This window comes from Ambystoma mexicanum, chromosome 7q, assembly GCF_040938575.1.
Source record: "Ambystoma mexicanum isolate Mex_15411 chromosome 7q, UKY_AmexF1_1, whole genome shotgun sequence".
Lineage (NCBI taxonomy): Eukaryota > Metazoa > Chordata > Amphibia > Caudata > Ambystomatidae > Ambystoma > Ambystoma mexicanum.
Window position 1 is genome coordinate 739,484,398 of NC_090941.1, and position 20,347 is coordinate 739,504,744.

The window sequence follows — 20,347 nt, forward strand, 5'->3', positions numbered from 1 at the left end:
TTTCCTAAGGCTCACCCAGAGCCCTGTTTCAGGTGGCTGCTGGGGTTCACTACTTGGCAGATGGGGCCAAGATATATTTCAGAAATAGAGCAACATCGTGTACGGACTGCAGAGGGACACATTTTGTGAGTAAGGTGAGTGTGTCTGGGAAAGATGTGAGAGTTGTTGCGTTCTGGGGGAGATTACTCTTTCCTCAAAGCAGCAGCATTACATTAGTTTTCAAAGTTACAATGAAAAAAATCTACTAAATTAAAAACTGTTCCCCTGTGTCCAAGGAAATGACTGCATTTTCCTTTAAGTCCCTGCAGTGTTTTTGCAGAGAACATGAAGGGGTTGTAGTTAAATCTTAACAAAAAGGAAAGCTCCACAAAAAATTCATCTCATGGGCGCTCTGAATGATTAGACAGATTCAACCATTGTTTCATTATCATAAAATAGATTTTATTAAACATATACACACTTGATCATACAAAATATATACAAATATACAGATAAAAACATACAACAGATAAATTCATATCACACACATATTTTAAAACCCCAAACGTGTCTTTTTCTTAGGTTTTATAAGCCAAATACACGTAATGTGCACATTCTCGCTCATTCACAAGCCCTTTTTGGGGGCTTTAACTTTTTTGGGTTTTAAAATATGTATATGATATGAAATTAATGTTCTATTGTATGTTTTTAACTGTATATTGTATACATTTGTTATGATCAAGTGCATATATGTTTAATAAAATCAATGTTATGATAATGAACATATGATTTGATAATTCTTATCATATAGAGTGCCCTTGAGATGAATTAATTGTGGAGCTTTCCTTTTCGTTCAGATTAAACTGCTCGCCCCATAAGGTAGGAAAGCTTCTTTTCCCTTAGGTGGGGAAGCCGATCTGTACCATGGGATTTTAGTTAGTGCATTAAAATTGGAAACCAATGAATTCAGAGCAATGCAGACATCCATGCACATTTCTGCATTAGTGAGGCATCCTGCTTACTCTAATCTCGTTGAAAGAGTTGTTCAATTATACAATAATATACAGGTTGTGTAGGAGAGTTGTATTTTTAACATTCATTCTTTGTTAATTTGTAAAATAAATCAGGTGGTATTATTGATAGAGAAACAACATCATAAAGGTACACTAAAAATATTTAACAAAATATGATTCTGACACTGTGCCATAGTGCAAACAAAATATTATTTCAATGCTTTTTACACCAATGCAATTTTCACCTGAGTCATAGTCCTTTGCTCCAGTGGAAAAATGCATTAACAGCTTATGTTCTTTGTACTAGGATGTGTTTTCCCTATTGCTAATAGCACTTCCACTAGTGCAAGGTTTCTCCTATACCACCTGTTCATATATTTGGAACCATGGCCAAGCATGTTTCATTGATTGGTCACAAGGTTGTCTTTTGCAGAGCATAGAACATATTTCTAATAACATAATTGTTTTATATTCTCATTCCATCCTGGTGGATAGCTTGTGAGCTAAGTGTTAACCTCAGACCTTTTGTCAGCCGACACTTAACAGTTACAAAATCCTTCTAAACTTAAAAAATTGAGTACCATTGTATATGGCAATAAGAGATGTTATTACAGGCCGATAGGAGTGAGAGGAATCAGGCATGAAACACTATATAAGTTACATTATTATTATGGTAATGATTATTGTATTTGTTTTCCAATGTCTTCCTTTGCTATTGTGATACACATGTGTAAATCAACCCGTACTTGCGCCTATACTGTTTATATTGCCTGTTCTCAATACTATGCTCTGTATATACTTCCATTGCCTACATGTATATTCCATATTTGTAACTAAGCTTCGCATATTCTTGTAAATGCTGCGCCTTGATACCCCTGGGTATATCTGCGCATTATACATAATAAAACAAACAAACAAACAAACAAACAAACAACCACTTTACAGCATTGTCAGTCATATTTTGTTACTTAATGTCTATAACTTCATGATGTTGTGTCTATCACTCCGCTCTGCCTCACTGCTCGTCTTCATGTGATCTTTCTACTGATAGTCCTCTTCTGAGAATGATAGTCCTTTTATATAATGCTAAAGACATTGTTAACTAACTTGTCCAGCTACCTGGAACTCTCACAAATGATCAAAGAAATGCTAACATCTTACATTGATCACAAAGTTTGTTTTTTATTTAATGGAACAAATTATCAGCAACTAAGGAACATATTATCTGAAAATAAGTGGAATGGTTATGGGAATGACCTTTGTATCTTACATGCAAATCTATTTATGGGCATTTGCGAGACAGAAATGGTGAGATCAGAAGAATTCAAATTATATGCAAATAAGAACATTCGATGGAAGAGATATATAGATGATCCGTTCCTCATATGGGAAGGCACCACAGAAGAATGTCTGCAATTCATAACAGAAATTAACAGTGACCAATGCAACATTAAGGTCACTGAGCATAACAGTACAACAGAGATGTTCAAATTTCAATAGATGTTGCGAACATACAAACTAACATATGCAGAAAGGAAAAGAGCATGAATTCTGTGTTGCACATAGACAGCTGTCATCCAAATAATTTAAAATGGAGCATGATATATGGGGAAGTGATTAGAATGAACAGAAACTGTTCCAATAAATCACAATGCATTGCATTTTATGACCAACTGCTAGATGGTTTAGAGAACAAAAGTATCCCATAGGTATCACAAATACTGCTTATGAAAAAACAATTGTGTAAAAGGAAAGAAGTATCAATAATAAATAAATAAAAAACAGAGCAACTTAGATTCCTAACAATGTTTATTAGCAAATCACAAACGATAAGGAATATATTAGATACACATTGGAAGATTCTTAAGAATGACCATGACATCAGTGAACAAACTGGTCGGAGAACGCTTACAACATTTAAAAATCCACTGCTTGTACTGAGTTTCTTTGAGAGTAGGAAACTGAAATGTTATGTTAAGTTAAGTATGTTAAGTTGCTGTTTCCATAGGAAGAGCACTTTTTGGGTGGCCTATAACTCTGCTCCCCCTGGATGAATCCCCACCAAACTTTGCAAAAAAAATATATGGGCCACTCTGAATTTCTTTATAAAGTTTGGTGTGGAATCGTCTAGGGGGGAAAAGTTATAGGAGGGGGGTCCCAAAACATCTTTTTTTCCCATAGACTGAAGGCTACAGGCCAAAACGCTGGACGGATTTTCACCAAATTTGCAGCAGGGGCAGGGGCTTGGTACCGAAAGCGTGCTTTTGTAAATTTGGTGACAATCCGTGCAGTACTTTTATTTAAAATGACCAAAAAGTAGGTCTAAAAAAAATAGTGATATCTATGTCCGCTCCGCGGTCACACTTCCCTGTTCGCTCCGTGGACAAGATACCGATTGGCTAAGGGGCTGCCGTCATGACCACGGACACACGACGTCTCTGCCGATTGGCTGCAGTGAGACGTGTTCTGCGTCAGATTGTTTGGATGCGCCCGACATCTTGGATCCGTCGACAGCGCAGCGGTGACCAGCGGCAACATGCTATTTTGGAAACTATTTTGCTGACTCATAGTGCTTGGGGAGGTTCACACAGTAAAAGATGGGTGAAAAACTGTATTTGTTCAGGCGGTAGCTGTTAATGATGTATTCTCTATGTCCGCCTTGTTCGGAATGTTTGTGCGTACAGAAATTGAGGGCTTTAATAAGGGTAGTATTTCAGTCCGTGCTTTGCACAGGCACCTTGAAACTGTTCTAAGGACACGCGTGGTGTTAGCGAACATTGAAATTGAGTACATGTTGTTATTATATAATTTTTTCCTATGGGTGTGCTATTGATTAGTACACCGCCATGGGTTTGACATGCTGCAGTGGTTGTGGCCAGAGCCTAGAGTCTTGGATGCATGGCCGTAGGCCGTAGGCCGATGGCCATACTTCCAAGACTGTAGGCCCTGGCCACAACCACCACAGCATGTCACACTCAAGGATACACCTGTAGTATTGATTATCGTTTACATGGTTGTGCAGAGTGTGTACAGTCTCGGGTGCATGGCCGAAGGCCATGCACTCAAGAACAAAGTTGTAAGCACTGGAGGTATAAGCCACTGCACACCCATACATTGTAATATCTATGGACATACAGCTAGGAGTCTAGCCTCTGGCCAGAACCACTAAAGCATACCACACCTATCGATACACCCGTACTACTGCACATCACTCAGGAGGTTGTGGGGCGGGCCTGCAGTCTTCGGTGCATGGCTGAAAGCCATGCACCCGAGAACAAACTTGTCAACTCTACAGTTATAAGCCAACATGGATTTTACATAGTGCAGTGGTTGTGGGCAGGACGTAGAGTTTTGGGTGCATGGCTGCAGGCTGTATGCCTTACACCCAAGTATGTACACACTGCCCACAACCACTGCAGCATATCATATTCACACATCACACCCATACAATCGGCTATGTATCTGGTAGATGTGGGCAGGGCCTAGAGTCTTGGCTACAAATTGAGTACATGCTACAGTTGCAATGTTTCGTTGTATGGGTGTGCTACTGATTTATAAGCAACCATGGGTTTAAAATTCTGTTGGGGTTGTGGCCAGGGCCTAGAGTCTTGGGTGCAAGGCCGTATGCCGTAGGCCATAGGCCATACTTCCAAGACTCTAGGCCCTGGCCACAACCACCGCAGCATGTCACAGCAATGGGTACACCTGTAGTATTCATTATCAATCAATTGGTTGTGGGGAGTGAGCTGAAGGCCATGCACACAAGAACAAAGTTATACGCACTGGAGCTATAAACCACTTCACACCCATACATTGAAATATGTATGGACACACACCCAAGACTTTAGGCCCTGGCCACAACCACTGCAGCATATCACAGCTATAGACACACCCGCAGTATTGAACATCACTCAGGTGGCTGTGGGGAGGGCCTGCAGTCATGGGTGCATGGGCAAAGGCCATGCACCCAACAGCACATTTATACATAGTGTTGTTACAAGCCACAATGGCTATGATATGGTGTGGAAGTTGTGGCCAGGACGTAGAGTCTTTGGTGCATGGCCAAAGACCATGCACCCAAGAACAAAGTTATAAGCACTGCAGTTGTAACCCACTATGGAATTTATATACTGTATACCCATACATTGAAAACTCTATGGCCTTACACCCAAGTCTGTAGCCTGTGGCCACAACTACTGCAGCATATCACAGGTATAGGTACACTCGTATTATTAAATATCATTCAGTGGTTGTGGAGAGGGCATAGTTTATACGTAGTGAAATTAGAAGCCACAATGGTTGCAATATGCTTTGGTGGTTCTGGCCAGGACCCACATTCTTGGTTGCATGGCCAAAGGCCGTGCACCCAAGACTGAAGTCATAAAGCGTGAGGTTATAAGTGAACATGGGCGTGGTGTGGTGCGGTGGTTGTGTGGACGTTCTAGGGTCTCGGCTGTATGGCTGCAGACCATGCACCCAAAACTAAACTTAGAAGTAATCAGAATAGAATCACCATTGTTTTGATATGGAGCGATGGTTGTGGGTAGGACCTATAGTCTTGTTTGCTTGTCCGTAGGGTGTAGGTTACACATCAAAGATGCTACGCCCAGCCTACAGCCACTGCACCATATTACTGCCATAGATTAACCGTGTAGATTTGCATATGTATGAAATGGCTGTAATTATACTTACTGTTTAATTTGTTCAGAATCCATACATGTCTTACATGACTGTAGTACTTAGCGGAACTAGCCTTTTTTAATTTCTGTGATAAAAGAAAAAAACATGTTAGTGTTTGCATTTTATGAAGATTTGTTACATTGTATAATAGACAGTTTTCCTTTTTTTTTTACTCTCATATTTTGTTTACAAACCAGTGCATTGTGCTCAGTTTCTGTGTTTGCTTTTCTAATCCTTGGGTCTGGGGGAAAAATACTTGTTGGATTAACAAAAACCTTTATTTGCTATGCTACAAACTATTTATTTGCTTTCTTTGAGTGTTTCCTTGTTCTTTCAGATTAAGTTATGTTTGTTGCCTTGTTGCCGATTTTTAACAACAGTTAGATACCTGTTTGCGTATTCTAAGTGTGCATTTGTTGTTAAGGTTCTGTGCTATTCATTTATCTGTGTCGTTGTTATACATTCTTGGGCAGTAAGATACCTGTTGGCGTATTCTAACTGTTTGTAGTCTTTCACTTCATTTTTAGGTAATGTTGAAGTACACATTAGTTATAACATTTTGGCTTTAAGAAGATTAAATACGCATTTGTAAGATTAGCTGGCAATCTCTGCTTTAGAGTAATGGTGCTATCATTACATTCCACCCATCCACATTTCTTTTTAATGTATGTAGTGTAGTGACCTGCATTGCTTGTAGCTCCTGCATGGTATATTATACCTACTGTTGTAAAGGTTTTCTTTCCAAGTGACACTTGACCGTGTGTGAATCCAGTCAGGTTGCAGTTGTTTTTGGTACCATCTGCATTATAACGTAGCAGCATAAGTATTATGTACTTACTATGTGTTTGTAACAGTAAGGTGGAGCGATTGTCTGAATTGCACATAGTACATAATCTGCCATGGTTTGTATTCTGTACAAGTTGCTGAAATGGAATGGATTCACAATCAGGTATGGATACATACACAAATCGCTCATTTGGGATATGTTCCTGTATCACATTGCTACAGAGAGTGCATGTATGTTTCCACAAGTATGACATCTGGAAATTCTTGTGTATCTTCTTGTGAGTTTATAGTGAATCTCACCATTCTAGCACAGTAGTCCAATTCTTGTCTTATTCCGTGAACACTGAACATGTTCTCAGGATTGTTTGTTGCGTGTCTATGAAGGACTAACATTTGCAAACACAATTGGTCTGTACTGTGTAAGTAAATATTGTTAACCATTGGTGGTAATTGAAATAGAATATTCATTGCTACATTTGCGTAGCAACTTACACCCGTTTCATATGAAAATTAGAATGGACCAGTTAGTTCTGTTTCTGAGTGCTTTTTTCTGAGTTTCTCTTCCTTCTTTGAGGAAGTACCTGGTTTTCTTTCCCTAATAGAATCTTCTTTGCTTGTGGTAATTGATGAACCTTTACCTTCTTTTGTTTTCTTTGAAGGATTTGCTGTCAGATTCTGTTGCATTTCTGTTTCAATTAGTTTTCTTTTACCACGTTTTATTTTTTCTGGGACAGGATATTGTTTCAGATGGGGGGTGTACAGTGAACGTAGTCTGTTGTATTCTGAAATACAAGGAATATCAGCATTCACTTCACTTGCATCAAAGTTGATTAGAAATAAACCCTCAAGGGTACGTAAGCGTGACAATGCTACGTAGCTCATGCCTTCTTTAAAGACTGTCAGGCCGATTCATGGAATTAATGTGCGCCGAAAATTCTGGCGCAGAGGTGCCAAAACGTGCGAATAGCAGTGCAAGTGCGAAAATCGCAGGGAAACCAGCGCACATCGATTCATGGAAGTCCGTGCGTGAGAAAAATATTGGATGTGCGCTGAAAAAAAGTTCACGGCGCACGCCGGCATACAGGTCATCCAACAGTGTGTGCCACAGCCACAGCGAAATCGCACATAGCGCGGCGCACATAACAAAAGTAGGTGGAACACAGGGCGTAACACTCGGAATGGGGAACAACGTGTGAAAATATGGGCGTCACGGGGGAAGTACAGGAGGCAAGTCCGCGGAACGCCCACACGCTCGCCTTCAACTCGTACTCATGGAATCGAATAGGGCAAAGCAGCGCACAGGCAAAGACGTGCACAGGGCCAAACAAGTCCGCCACAAGAAAGCAGGCGTCCCTGCGCCTGAAATAAATGTGCGCCAAAATGTGCGCTAACAAAAAGCACCTATATACAGCTATGATGAATGATCCATACTGTGGCCCTCTAGGACAAATGAGGTGCAAAGGGGTACGCGACAAACACGGACACCCGCTGTGTGACAAATAGCGTGTGCGTGTATTTCGGGGTGCGCGGGACATTCCACACGCGATTGTCCTTGGTACGTGTATTCCGGGGTGCTCGTGAAGTTTCACACGCGATTTCAGCAGGGTACGTGTATACCAAGGTGCGCGGGAAGTTTCACATGCGAATTTGCAGGGTACGTGTATTTCGGGGTGCGCGTGAAGTTCCACACGCAATTTCAGCAGGGTACGTGCACTTTGGGTGCACAGGAAGTTCCACACACGAATCCAGCAGCCTACGTGTATTTTGGGGGTGCCGGGGAGTACTACACGTGAATTGGCCGTGTGGGTCCTCCCAGGTGTTCCCTCTACACCCTCCACGGCCCCTGCAGGCAGCCCACACCACAGGGGACTACCCTGCACCCCTGCACATGTCCCGCAGGCAGCCCATCCACCATGGCCGTGCCCCCCAGCCAACCCACATGTCACCTTGCACTACTGCCCACCAACGCATGTCTCCCAGCACCCCCACCCCCCAGCAGTCAGGGGCACCCTCCACCAGGCCCCCACTCATGTCTCCCAGCACCCCCACCCCCCAGCATCCAGGGGCACCCTCCACCAGGCCCCCACTCATGTCCCCCTGCACCCCCACCCCCAGCATCCAGGGGCACCTGCTAGCAGGCCAACACTCATGTCCAACTCATGTCCCCCTGCACCCCCACCCCCCAGCTTCCAGGGGCACCTGCCAGCAGGCCCACACTCATGTCCAACTCATGTCCCCTGCACCCCCACCCCCCAGCAGTCAGGGGCACCCTCCACCAGGCCCCCACTCATGTCTCCCAGCACCCCCACCCCCCAGCATCCAGGGGCACCCTCCACCAGGCCCCCACTCATGTCCCCCTGTACCCCCACCCCCCAGCATCCAGGGGCACCTGCCAGCAGGCCCACACTCATGTCCAACTCATGTCCCCCTGCACCCTCACCCCCCAGCAGTCAGGGGCACCCTCCACCAGGCCCCCACTCATGTCCCCCTGCACCCCCACCACCCAGCAGTCAGGGGCACCCTCCACCAGGCCCCCACTCATGTCTCCCAGCACCCCCACCCCCCAGCATCCAGGGGCACCCTCCACCACGCCCCCACTCATGTCCCCCTGCACCCCCACCCCCAGCATCCAGGGGCACCTGCCAGCAGGCCAACACTCATGTCCAACTCATGTCCCCCTGCACCCCCACCCCCCAACTTCCAGGGGCACCTGCCAGCAGGCCCACACTCATGTCCAACTCATGTCCCCTGCACCCCCACCCCCCAGCAGTCAGGGGCACCCTCCACCAGGCCCCCACTCATGTCTCCCATCACCCCCACCCCCCAGCATCCAGGGGCACCCTCCACCAGGCCCCCACTCATGTCCCCCTGCATCCCCACCCCCCAGCATCCAGGGGCACCTGCCAGCAGGCCCACACTCATGTCCAACTCATGTCCCCCTGCACCCCCACCCCCCAGCAGTCAGGGGCACCCTCCACCAGGCCCCCACTCATGTCCCCCTGCACCCCCACCCCCCAGCAGTCAGGGGCACCCTCCACCAGGCCCTCACTCATGTCCCCCTGCACCCCCACCTCCCAGCATCCAGGGGCACCTGCCAGCAGGCCCACACTCATGTCCAACTCATGTCCCCCTGCACCTCACCCCCCCAGCAGTCAGGGGCACCCTCCACGAGGCCTTCACTCATGTCTCCCAGCACCCCCACCCCCCAGCAGTGCAGAGCACCTGCCAGCAGGCCCCCACTCATGTCCAACTCATGTCTCCCTGCACCCCCACCCCCCAGCATCCAGGGGCACCCTCCACCAGGCCCCCACTCATGTCCCCCTGCATCCCTACCCCCCAGCATCCAGGGGCACCCTCCACCAGGCCCCCACTCATGTCTCCCAGCACCCCCACCCTCCAGCAGTGCAGGGCACCTGCCAGCAGGCCCCCACTCATGTCCAACTCATGTCTCCCTGCACCCCCACACCCCAGCATCCAGGGGCACCCTCCACCAGGCCCCCACTCATGTCCCCCTGCACCCCCACCCCCCAGCATCCAGGGGCACCCTCCACAGGCCCCCACTCATGTCTCCCAGCACCCCCACCCCCCAGCAGTGCGATTGGCCTGGGTACGTGTATTTCAGGGATGTGCGGGTAGTTTTACACGCAATTCCAGCAGGGTACGTGTATTACGGGTTCTGGTGAACTTCCACACGCGATATCAGCAGGGTACGTGTATTACGGGGTTCGCGTGAACTTCCACATGCAACATCAGCAGGGTACGTGTATTACGGGTTCGCGTGAACTTCCACACGTGACTGGGCCTGGGAGAGTGGGGTACGTGTATTCCTGGGGTGGGCGGGAAAATTTACATGCGACTGGGCCTGGGAGAGTGTGTTACGTGTATTCCTGGGGTGGGCGTGAAGATTTACACGGTCGCCTACAACGCGCCCAAAAAGAAGGTCAATCCGGAAACACATACGCCAGCATGAAGCAGGCGCACGTCGACCCCCCTGGAGAAGGTCCTCAATGTACTGCACTTCTTGGCTACCGGATCATTTCAGCGGACAAGTGCCATAGTGCGGGGGGTGTCACAGGCCACGCCGTCACGGTGCCTACACCAGGTGTTGGCCATCATCACTGCACGCCCATCAGTCCGCAGGCACATATACCTGCCCAGAACACCTGCAGGAAGGCAGGCTGTCATCCAGGATTTCTACGGGGTGGCACAATTCCGCAAAGTGCTAGGTGCCATTGATTGCACCCATGTGGGTCTAGGTCCCCCCAGGGCATCTGAGCACATCTATAGAAACCGCAAGCACTGGCATTCCATCAACGTCCAGGTAGTATGTGATGCCAAGGGAATCATCACCTCAGTATATGCCAACTATCCAGGGTCCACCCACGACAGCTTCATTTACAGGATGTCAACCCTAAACCGGGACATGGAAGCTGGGCGGCATGGCGATGCATGGCTGCTTGGTGAGTATAAATGCCACAGCACACGCATGCATGTCAGATACAGAGTAATATCACTAACCCACTAATGATACCCATCACCACCTCCCCAGGGGACATTGCCTACCCTCTGAGCACCCACATGATGACGCCAATTCGAAACCCCATCACGCCTCCCGAGGTAAGATACAACACAGCCCATATTGCAACACGGGGCATGGTGGAGCGCACATTCGGAGTGCTCAAGTCACGCTTTCGCTCCCTTGACCGTTCTGGCGGGCAGCTGTTATACACTCCCCAAGTAGTGTGCAGAATCATAGTGGCAGCATGTGTCCTGCACAATGTTGCAACACGCCGGGGCCTGGCTGTGGACATGGTGGTGCCCCCTCATCCCCAATCACATGCACGCCCGCTGCGCATAGGAGGGGAAAGGGCACGGGGTGAGGCAGCCCGTACGCAGCTGTTGGCTAATTACTTCACACAGAAATCACACCCCTGTGGAGTGCACACAGCCCTGGCACATACCATCTGACAATGAATGATGACTCAATCTGACAATTATGATGAATGAAAGGACACTCAACTGTCAGAACCATAGCAGCCTGAGATTGTCCACCTGGAAGTGTCACAATGTGTGCATCCCTACCTACACAAACACCACCAATGCAGTGTCATCAAAAGACACACTTCTATGCAGCAAAAATGAATACCCACTTGCAAAATACAACATGAGAACAGTGCCATGTCACCCAACCCCTCCCCGGCACCGCCACACAACACACCATGGCATGTCATGCTATGTGAGAGCAAACAAAGTAATCCCCACAACATGACACAAGTGTCACAAAGTACAGTGTCCCTAATGGAAACTGGCCACACATGAAATGCTCACAGTAATGGAGGACCAACAACAACCATTACCAAATATTTAGCAATAATACAAATCACCTACACAACCTCAAACCTACCATAAATATGAAAGTACGGATTTAAAAAATTGGTAGTCTCACTACCTGATAATGCCAGCACTTCCACCACTTCCAACTGTACAGTGTTAGCGCCACGCAAAAGTGTAGGTGCACTGCTTACAACATGGACTCCATTTCCGAAGTAGACCGCCTTGTGAAGATATGAGGAATGGACCTGCAAATTAGGAGGATGAGATGGATGCAGAGGCACATATCAATACACCATGCAGTGTTCAATACAACAACAATATGCACTAGGAATGTATACACAGTATTGACTACAGACTTCCCACACAGCAAATGGGAGTCCAACGTCATTGTGTAAGTCAATGTCACTTGGGCACACCCTTTGCAAGCCCATGGAAACGGGAAGCAGGAGGGGTGTGTGTCACACAAACCCAAGCATCTAACCCAAATTCAGGACAAACCTGCATGTGCCCAGCCACAATACAGCGTATGCCCACGGGAGCCACACAAGGCAACACACTGTAAAAAAAAATCAAAAATCAAAAATCAAAAATGGCCATGTATGGACCAGGGTGGGTGGGGGAGGCCACCCAAGAGGTCAGAGGACAGGGTGCACACCAAAACCCACCTGTGTGGATTTTGGGAAGAAAAAAAACACCTCCATGGGCTCATGGCCTGCACGGCTACCCTATTGTGAGAGAATCGCTGCTGTCGCTCTCCTCACCCTCTGCAGCTGCATCAGGAGGTGGTGGTACTACGGGAGGCAGCCCACACAAAGCCCTAGTCTGGTCCTCCATGGCAGCAAGCATGCGGGTGTGGAAGGTCTGGTTCTGGAGGTTAATTGTGTGGAGGTCCCCATGCAACAACTCACGGGATGCCCGGACCTCCTCACGAGTTGCCTGCATCTGAGCTGAGAGCGTACGTGTGAGCCACTCCAGCTGCTGTTCTGTCCTCGTGTCAGTTGAAGCCTCAAGCTCAACAAGAGTCACCCTGAGCTGACGGATTTCCACCCTCAGGGCTTCCCTGTGGCCCTGGGACTCAATAGAAATGGCTTCCCGCAGAGTCTCCAGTGCCGCCCGTCTGTCCCTGTTGGACACCAACATGTCCTCCCTGTGTGACTGGCAAATGGAGTCTGTTGCCTGCTGTAGTTTTTCCATCAGCCTTTCTTGGGGGACAATGGAAGTGGCCACCCTATCCATGGCCTGAGCCATTATCTCAGATATTGCTGCCTGTTGGTTTGCCATACCGTATTTGGTTGCTCCCATACAGTATTGCCAGGTGGCGTACAGCCATCGCGTTGGCGGGCACCACACCTGTCTGGGGCAAGGCGAACTGTGCCTTGCTGTGCCGGCACTGCCTGATGCTGCAGGACTGCATTGCCACTCTGATCTGCTGGCCCAGGAACAGGATCAGATGTTGCGGAGTGTGACCCTGCATCCGTAACCACCAAAGGCGGACCTACCAACACTGGCATCCCCATTGAGGGTTCTACCCCTGGTGCAGGTGGGTTGGACAGTACAGAATCCCTCCCAGAAACACTTACCTGCGACGCCACATAGGTCTCATCATCCGAATCGACACCTGAATAGAGCTCTGGGAGGTGAACCCAGAGACACCCCTTGAGAGAATGGTCTGCAGCAAGTGTGGGTTCTCACCCACCACCACACCACGCCCCTCACTGGTGCCCGGTCAGGCCTGAGACCCCTCCTGGGTCTGCACCATCTCCACAACCCCAGCAGTATCAAGAGCGTCATCCCCTGCAAAGACATGAAAGAAAATAAATGGGAACAGGCATTAGCACCATGGCACACAATTAGGGCTGAGAAGCAACAGAACCAGTCCTTCATTGACACATGTCCCACATGACTATAACCCTCCCATGCACTGCGTATGAAGGGGAGGCAAATGGCACACATTGATGACAACAAGATGGAAGACCAACACATTTGCTGCATGTTGGCTAGTAGTGCCATCACACATTGGCCTGTGATTGGCATGTCCAATACACATACATGACACATGCCATCACCCAGATGGAATGTACCATAGCCATGTCACAAATGTGACAATAGGACTGAGAAATGCCTAGTGAAAGTGGTGGAATGCAAACAATCAGCCTGAATGAACACAGAATAATACACAACAATGTTGGGGCAAGATGACACTTCAAGCCCAACTGGCGTGAGGCTGGGCTAAATGTCTACTGTTGCCAGAAGGGATACTGCAATACCCAAATCCTGGTGCGCAGAATTTATTGGATGAAGCACATGGGTGACCCAAACCACTCAGGCACACACACCCTCACCTGGCACTCAATCAGAAGACCTCACACACACATCATGCACATGGATGACAACACATGCATGTGCACTCACCGGACAATGCCTCATAATCTGGCAGGTCTCCCACACCTTAGATCTGTCCCTCCATGACGTAGGTCCCAGCAACATACTCATGTGAAGTGAGTTCAATGTCCTCTGCTGGAGACCCACCTCCAGTCACTAGAGTAGCGGCATGACTTGAGGCCAGCTTCTTCTTTGCCCTGCACTTCAGGTCATTCCAGCGCTTGTAGCAATCATTAGCTGTGCGCCTCATGAATCCAAGGGCACTTATGATGTCCGCGATGGTCTGCCAGTGTGCCAGACGTTGTGCAGGTGTGGTCTTGCATCCTGCAGTAATCACCATTACGCTGTCATGTGCGGACACATACTCCACAAGTGCATCAAGTTCGCCCTGATTAAAGCTGGGCTTCCTTGGCGGGCCGGACTGTGTAACCGTGTCTCGGGCATCAGCCTGTACTGGACGAGCACTCTTCCTCTTCTGCTTGGAAGGTGGTGGGGATCCTGAGTGTCCTACGCTGCTCTGGACACTAGGGGCAGGAGCCCCGGTGGACTGTGTACTAGGAGTGTGGGAATGAACACTCACCATGGGTCTTGGTGCAGGCAGTAGCTGAAGTGTGATGTAGTCAGGGGGAACGTCAGCAGGATGGACTGGGACCGACACTGTCCTGGCTGGGAGACTCAGAGCTGGGGTGGATGGAGCCGCAGCTGCCCCTGCAGCCTCCCCACCCTGCCTACTCGGGGCAGCAGATGACATAGCTGCCCTTGATCCACGTGGCCTGGTGACACCAACGTGCACCGCCACACGTGGCCTAGACCTGCTGACCTGGAAGTCAGCCATGGAGTCACCCTGTGCCAGGTCTGGTGCCACAATGGGCTGGTCCAACAAGGGCTGAGCAGGGATGGTGTCAGCCACGTTACCCTCAACCGGCCGGGGGGGAGGGGCATGGGTGTCCCTGACTGGTCATCCACACATAGGGGGCTAGGGGCATCCTGCAAGTCCCCGCCACGTCCCCTAACGTATCCACCACGCCCACCTCTTGAGGCTCGGCCACCTTTGCCACCCTTACCACGTGCTCGCCTCCCAACCATGGCACTGATGTTGTTGTGCGTATGGGAGTTGCAGTAAACTATTGTCCTGGGCAATTGGGGGTCAAAGGGGTAGGGTACTAGATGGAATTCGTACCCTAGTGCTCTAGCAAGGCTGTATGTGACCCCTGGGGGAGGATGACGGGTCACACAATGCACAGGCACCCCAAAAAAGGGAGATAATGTGCACGCAACCCCTCCTAGACCACGTACGTGGAAAAATAAACCTGCACTACGCTGTGGCACCCAGAAACACAAAAATGAACGTATGCATGTCACACGCAGCCTAGAATGACCTCTGAAGGGGTACGCGACACACGGGGCAAGCACAGATGTTAAATACGTGAGCGACTCACTGTCTGCCTGGAAAAATAGCGTGAAAAAGACGCGCGTGTGCGCGTTGGCAACACCCCCGCCAAAAGAAGAATTGTACGCTGTCTGAGGAGACAGGACAACAAAAGAAGTGAACGCTGTTTGAAGAAACAGGCCCAGGAAAAAGACAAAAAGCTGCCAGAGGTAACAGGAGTACGAACTTGGAACGCCGTGAAGTACATCGTATGTGAACCGACAAGAAGTACAGATTTCACCCACTCGCTCTCCACGAAAAGCACGTAGAAGGAAATGGCGTTCTACACGTACCTTTTAAACATGCCCACACGTCCAGCGTCACTTCCGCGTGTACGCACTCAGGCCCTATCCTCCAATTGCACGAGCTGACACTCTGACGTGCAGTCATTGGACGTGTAACATGCACCCGTGTACAGGGAAATGCCCGCGCACGCACGTCATAGACGCACATACGCGCTGAGGCCCTTTCCACCAATTACACGCTATGACACTCTGACGTGCTTATTTTTTCTACGTGCCATGGAAAACGCACGTTCCGCGTAACATCATAGACGCGCCTACACGCTGGGGGCCTTTGGGCCAATGAAATCGCGTACGTGTGCTGATGTGCTTACGGGCTAAGGCCCTTTCCTCGAATTACACGCAGACGTGCTGGATTTTCACGTTCCAAATCACTCCGTATCAAGCTGGCCACGTGTAAGCACACGGAAGACCATGCTCCTGCCCAGAAGGCCGAATTACTGCCCCCCAGAGCCCCGAGCATGCTCCCACCTGCCATCTGCTGCTGCCTGACTGCCTGCTGCCCACGTGCCCGCCATTTGCTGCCTGCACATCAGCCAGGGGTGCTGTTGCTGTGACCACCCCTGCTGGAACCGAAGACTCCCGACTGGGATTCCATCGCTCCACAGACCAGCCCCAGGACCCAGTTGCCCACCCACTCCTGACTCTGGGGTTGTCATGTCGGGCACTGCAACATCTGGCACCAGTGGCAATCCCCGGCCAGAGAGGCAGAGGGGCACCAGCTTCACTGCCACCGAAGTTGGTGTCCTGGTGGAGCAAGTCCTGGGGCAGTATGATGCCATCTTCGGAAGTTTGCGCACCGACAAGGAAGGACAGACACGGATCTGGACGGACATCGTGACTGCCATCAACGCGGAGGGGGTGGCAGTCCGAGTATTCCATCATGTCAAGAAGTGCTGGGAGGACTTCAGGTCCAGGACCCTCAACAAGGCCCGGCACCTCTTGAAGGCAGAGGATGCTAAGGGGTGCTGGGGCCACTTGTCAGAAGATCAGATGAGGGTCCTGGAACGCATATCCCCAGCGCTCCACGTCCAGGTTCTTAAGAGGCAGACCCGTCGGGAGTCGAGCGGTAAGTGGACATGCATCCTGATTGTAAGCTGTGCGTGTGGTGGTGTGCCAGTAGTGTGCAGGTTGCACATGTGTTTTTATGGGGCAAGTATGGGGGGGTGTACAGGGCAGTGAGGCTAACACATGCGAGGGCTCTCATGTGTGAGACATGGATGGTGCTTGTGTGTGTAGGCTTGCATGCCAAATGCAGATGTGTGGGCACACATGTTTGAATGAATGTGTATGTAAGTAGGCATGTTCGTGATGTCACACATGGATGTTGGTTTCGGCGGCATGTATCTGCACTGTGTACATGTGCATGTGTGTGTATTTGACAAGGGTGCAACAATGATGCAACATGGATGCATGTGACACCGGGATGTGGAAGACTGATTGGCAGATGTGACAAAGATGCCAATCTCAAAACCGCGACAGTTGGCAGAGGTGTACACATGCATGCAAGTGTGGTGGTGTGTGTGCATGTGTAGTGCACTCCCTGTGTTGCATGTGATGTCTGGCTCACCTTTGCCTGCTCATGCTGTTGTATGTGTATGGATGGTGCTGGCTGTTGCAATATGGCTGTGGTATGGCTCATGTGTGCGAGTTGAAATGACATGTGTGTTGGCGATTGTGATGCCATGTCTGAGGTTTGCCAATGCCACTCATGTACAACTGTCATGTGTGTATGTGTCCATTGTACAGTGCCCTGATGCCTGTGTTTTATTTCTCCCTGTCTGCAGCATCAACTGATGAAGAGGGCGGAGAAGGTGCTGTGGAGCACAGCGGCAGGGATCGCACCGCCAGCCGGAGACGCAAGGCCCGGCTCCCCTCCCAGGTTGTCATCTCATCGGGGAGTGAGGAGTCCGGTGCCGCGTCCCAGGCCGCAGCTGCCGGGGGGAGGTCCAAGAGGCGGAGGTCAGAGTTGGACTCCTCGGCAGCCAAAGGGGCAGCTGGGACCCCACAGGGCCCAACAGGGGAAGATGGCACGGAGTCATCCAGGTTGGTAGGGGGTTTGGTGGAGGAGGAGGCCGTGCAAGCGGCAGAGACAGGTCTGGAGGTGGGGATTCCACTGGTGCTAGTGGTGCAGTGCAGGACCAGGGACAGGAGGCAGCACAGGCTGCCGCGGAGGTGCCTGTGTGCAATCCTGTTCCTGATCCTGTCACTGCATCATCTTGCACAAGCAGGGATGCTTACGTCCAGACCCGTTTTCAGGCAGGGGATGAGCTTACAACTGGCCTTCCTCTGCCTGCGGACGTGGCTATCCAGGTACGGGTTGAGCCTGTCCTGACTGGTGTGGCGTTGCGTCAACGGGCCATGCGAGGTGACCTGCAGTCTTTTCATGAGGAGACTGCACGTCATCTCGAATGGCTCATTGACCGCGTCGGCCTACTGGGACAGGTCACCCAGGCCGGATTCCTCCGTTTGCTGGAGCTTGTTCCGACCCCCTCCTCAACTGAACACCCTATGCGCCAGTCGTCCTCCGTGCCATCTTTCCACCCATTTGTCACCTGGGTGCCCTGTGGAGCTGCCTCTGACGGTGCGGCCAGGCTTGTGGAGGACACATCCCTGCCACAGTCGGGAGTCGGACGTCCAGCAGGGGTGGCCACATCAACGACTGCATCCCGGCCGGTGGAGGATGTGCAGGCAGCAGGAGCCAGGGCACGGGCACAGGCACAGCAGCAGCAACAACGAGGTGGGAGCGTATGATGGCTCGGGGCCTTCGACATCAGAGGGGCAGGCATCGGCTGGAGGGCAGGAGGACCCAGGACGGGAAGTGTCTTCCGTGTGGCAGCGGTTGGGCCACGCTATAGATGCAGAGTGGCAGCGGGCGGAAGAAGCACAGCTCACGATGGTCAGGGCGGAGAACTCCATGCGGAGGGCCCTGAGGCGGGCAGAGTGCCTCGAGGCAATCCGTAGGGAGTTGGAGGAGAACATGTCGTCATCCCTGCGGACCCTCGGGGCCATGGAAGAGGACCGCCTCCGGGACATTGAGCAGGAGTTCGATGATGCCCTGGCCCGGAACATCCTGAAGTGAGCCGTCGGACTAGCCCGCTGCCCTTGTAAATAGTTCTATAGTGTTAAGTTTCCTTTCGGTTTTGTTTTGTTTTGGGGCGCTTGGACAATGCCCCAACTTCTTGTATATAGTTCTTCATTAGGTAGGATTTTATTTTATAGGTTTCCTTTAAAGGATTGGGCACATGGACCCTGGATGTTCACTTTGTACATAGTTTGACAATGGATTTGGATTGTTGATTTTTTTTTCTCCATGGATCAATGTTTTTTTATTATTTTTGCACCTTGGATTTATTTTCTCAGACTGACACTTTGGAGACTCGCTTTTGGATTGCTTTTCATTTGGATTTCATGCATCTTTTTCATTTATTGGACATGCTAGATTTCATTTATTATTTCCATTTTCTTCTGTTCCATTTCATTGTCTTGCTTTTCTGTTTAATACATTAACATTTGGTACTTCAACGTGTGGTATTCTCTCTTTGGTTTCATGCATGTCACAATGGGTGTTTTATCATTCACCTGCTGTCATTGTGTGGGTTTGACGGATATATGTTGATGTGCAGACTAGCCATTTGGGATGCATCATGTGCTGGTGATTTCTTTATGGGGTGGATGTCATACCTGGTGGTGTGTTCGGACTGGGGTGGCGTAGGCAGTGTATTGAGGGGGCATGGGGGCCATGATTATGGATCATCATGAGATGTTGGGGGAAACATGTATGGGGGCCTTCTGGCAGGTGCCCTGCACTGCTGGGGGGTGGTGGTACAGGGGGACATGAGTGGGGGCCTGCTGGCAGGTGCCCTGCACTGCTGGGGGGTGGGGTGCAGGGGGACATGAGTTGGACATGAGTGGGGGCCTGGTGGAGGGTGCCCTGCACTGCTGGGGGGTGGGGGTGCAGGAGGACATGAGTGGGGGCCTGCTGGCAGGTGCCCTGCACTGCTGGGGGGTGGGGGTGCAGGGGGGCATGAGTTGGACATGTGTGGGGGCCTGGTGGAGGGTGCCCCTGACTGCTGGGGGTGGGGGTGCTGGGAGATATGAGAGGGGGCCTGCTGGCAGGTGCCCTGCACTGCTGGGGGGTGGAGGTGTAGGGGGACATGAGTGGGGGCCTGGTGGAGGGTGCCCTGAACTGCTGGGGGGTGGGGGTGCTGGGAGACATGAGTGGGGGCCTGGTGGAGGGGGCCCCTGCACTGATGGGGGGTGGGGGTGCAGGGGGACATGAGTGGGGGCCTGCTGGCAGGTGCCCTGCTGGGGGGTGAGGGTGCAGGGGGAGATGAGTGGGGGCCTGCTGGCAGGTACCCGGCACTGCTGGGGGGTGGGGGTGCAGGGGGACATGAGTGGGGGCCTGCTGGCAGGTGCCCTGCACTGCTGGGTGGTGGGGG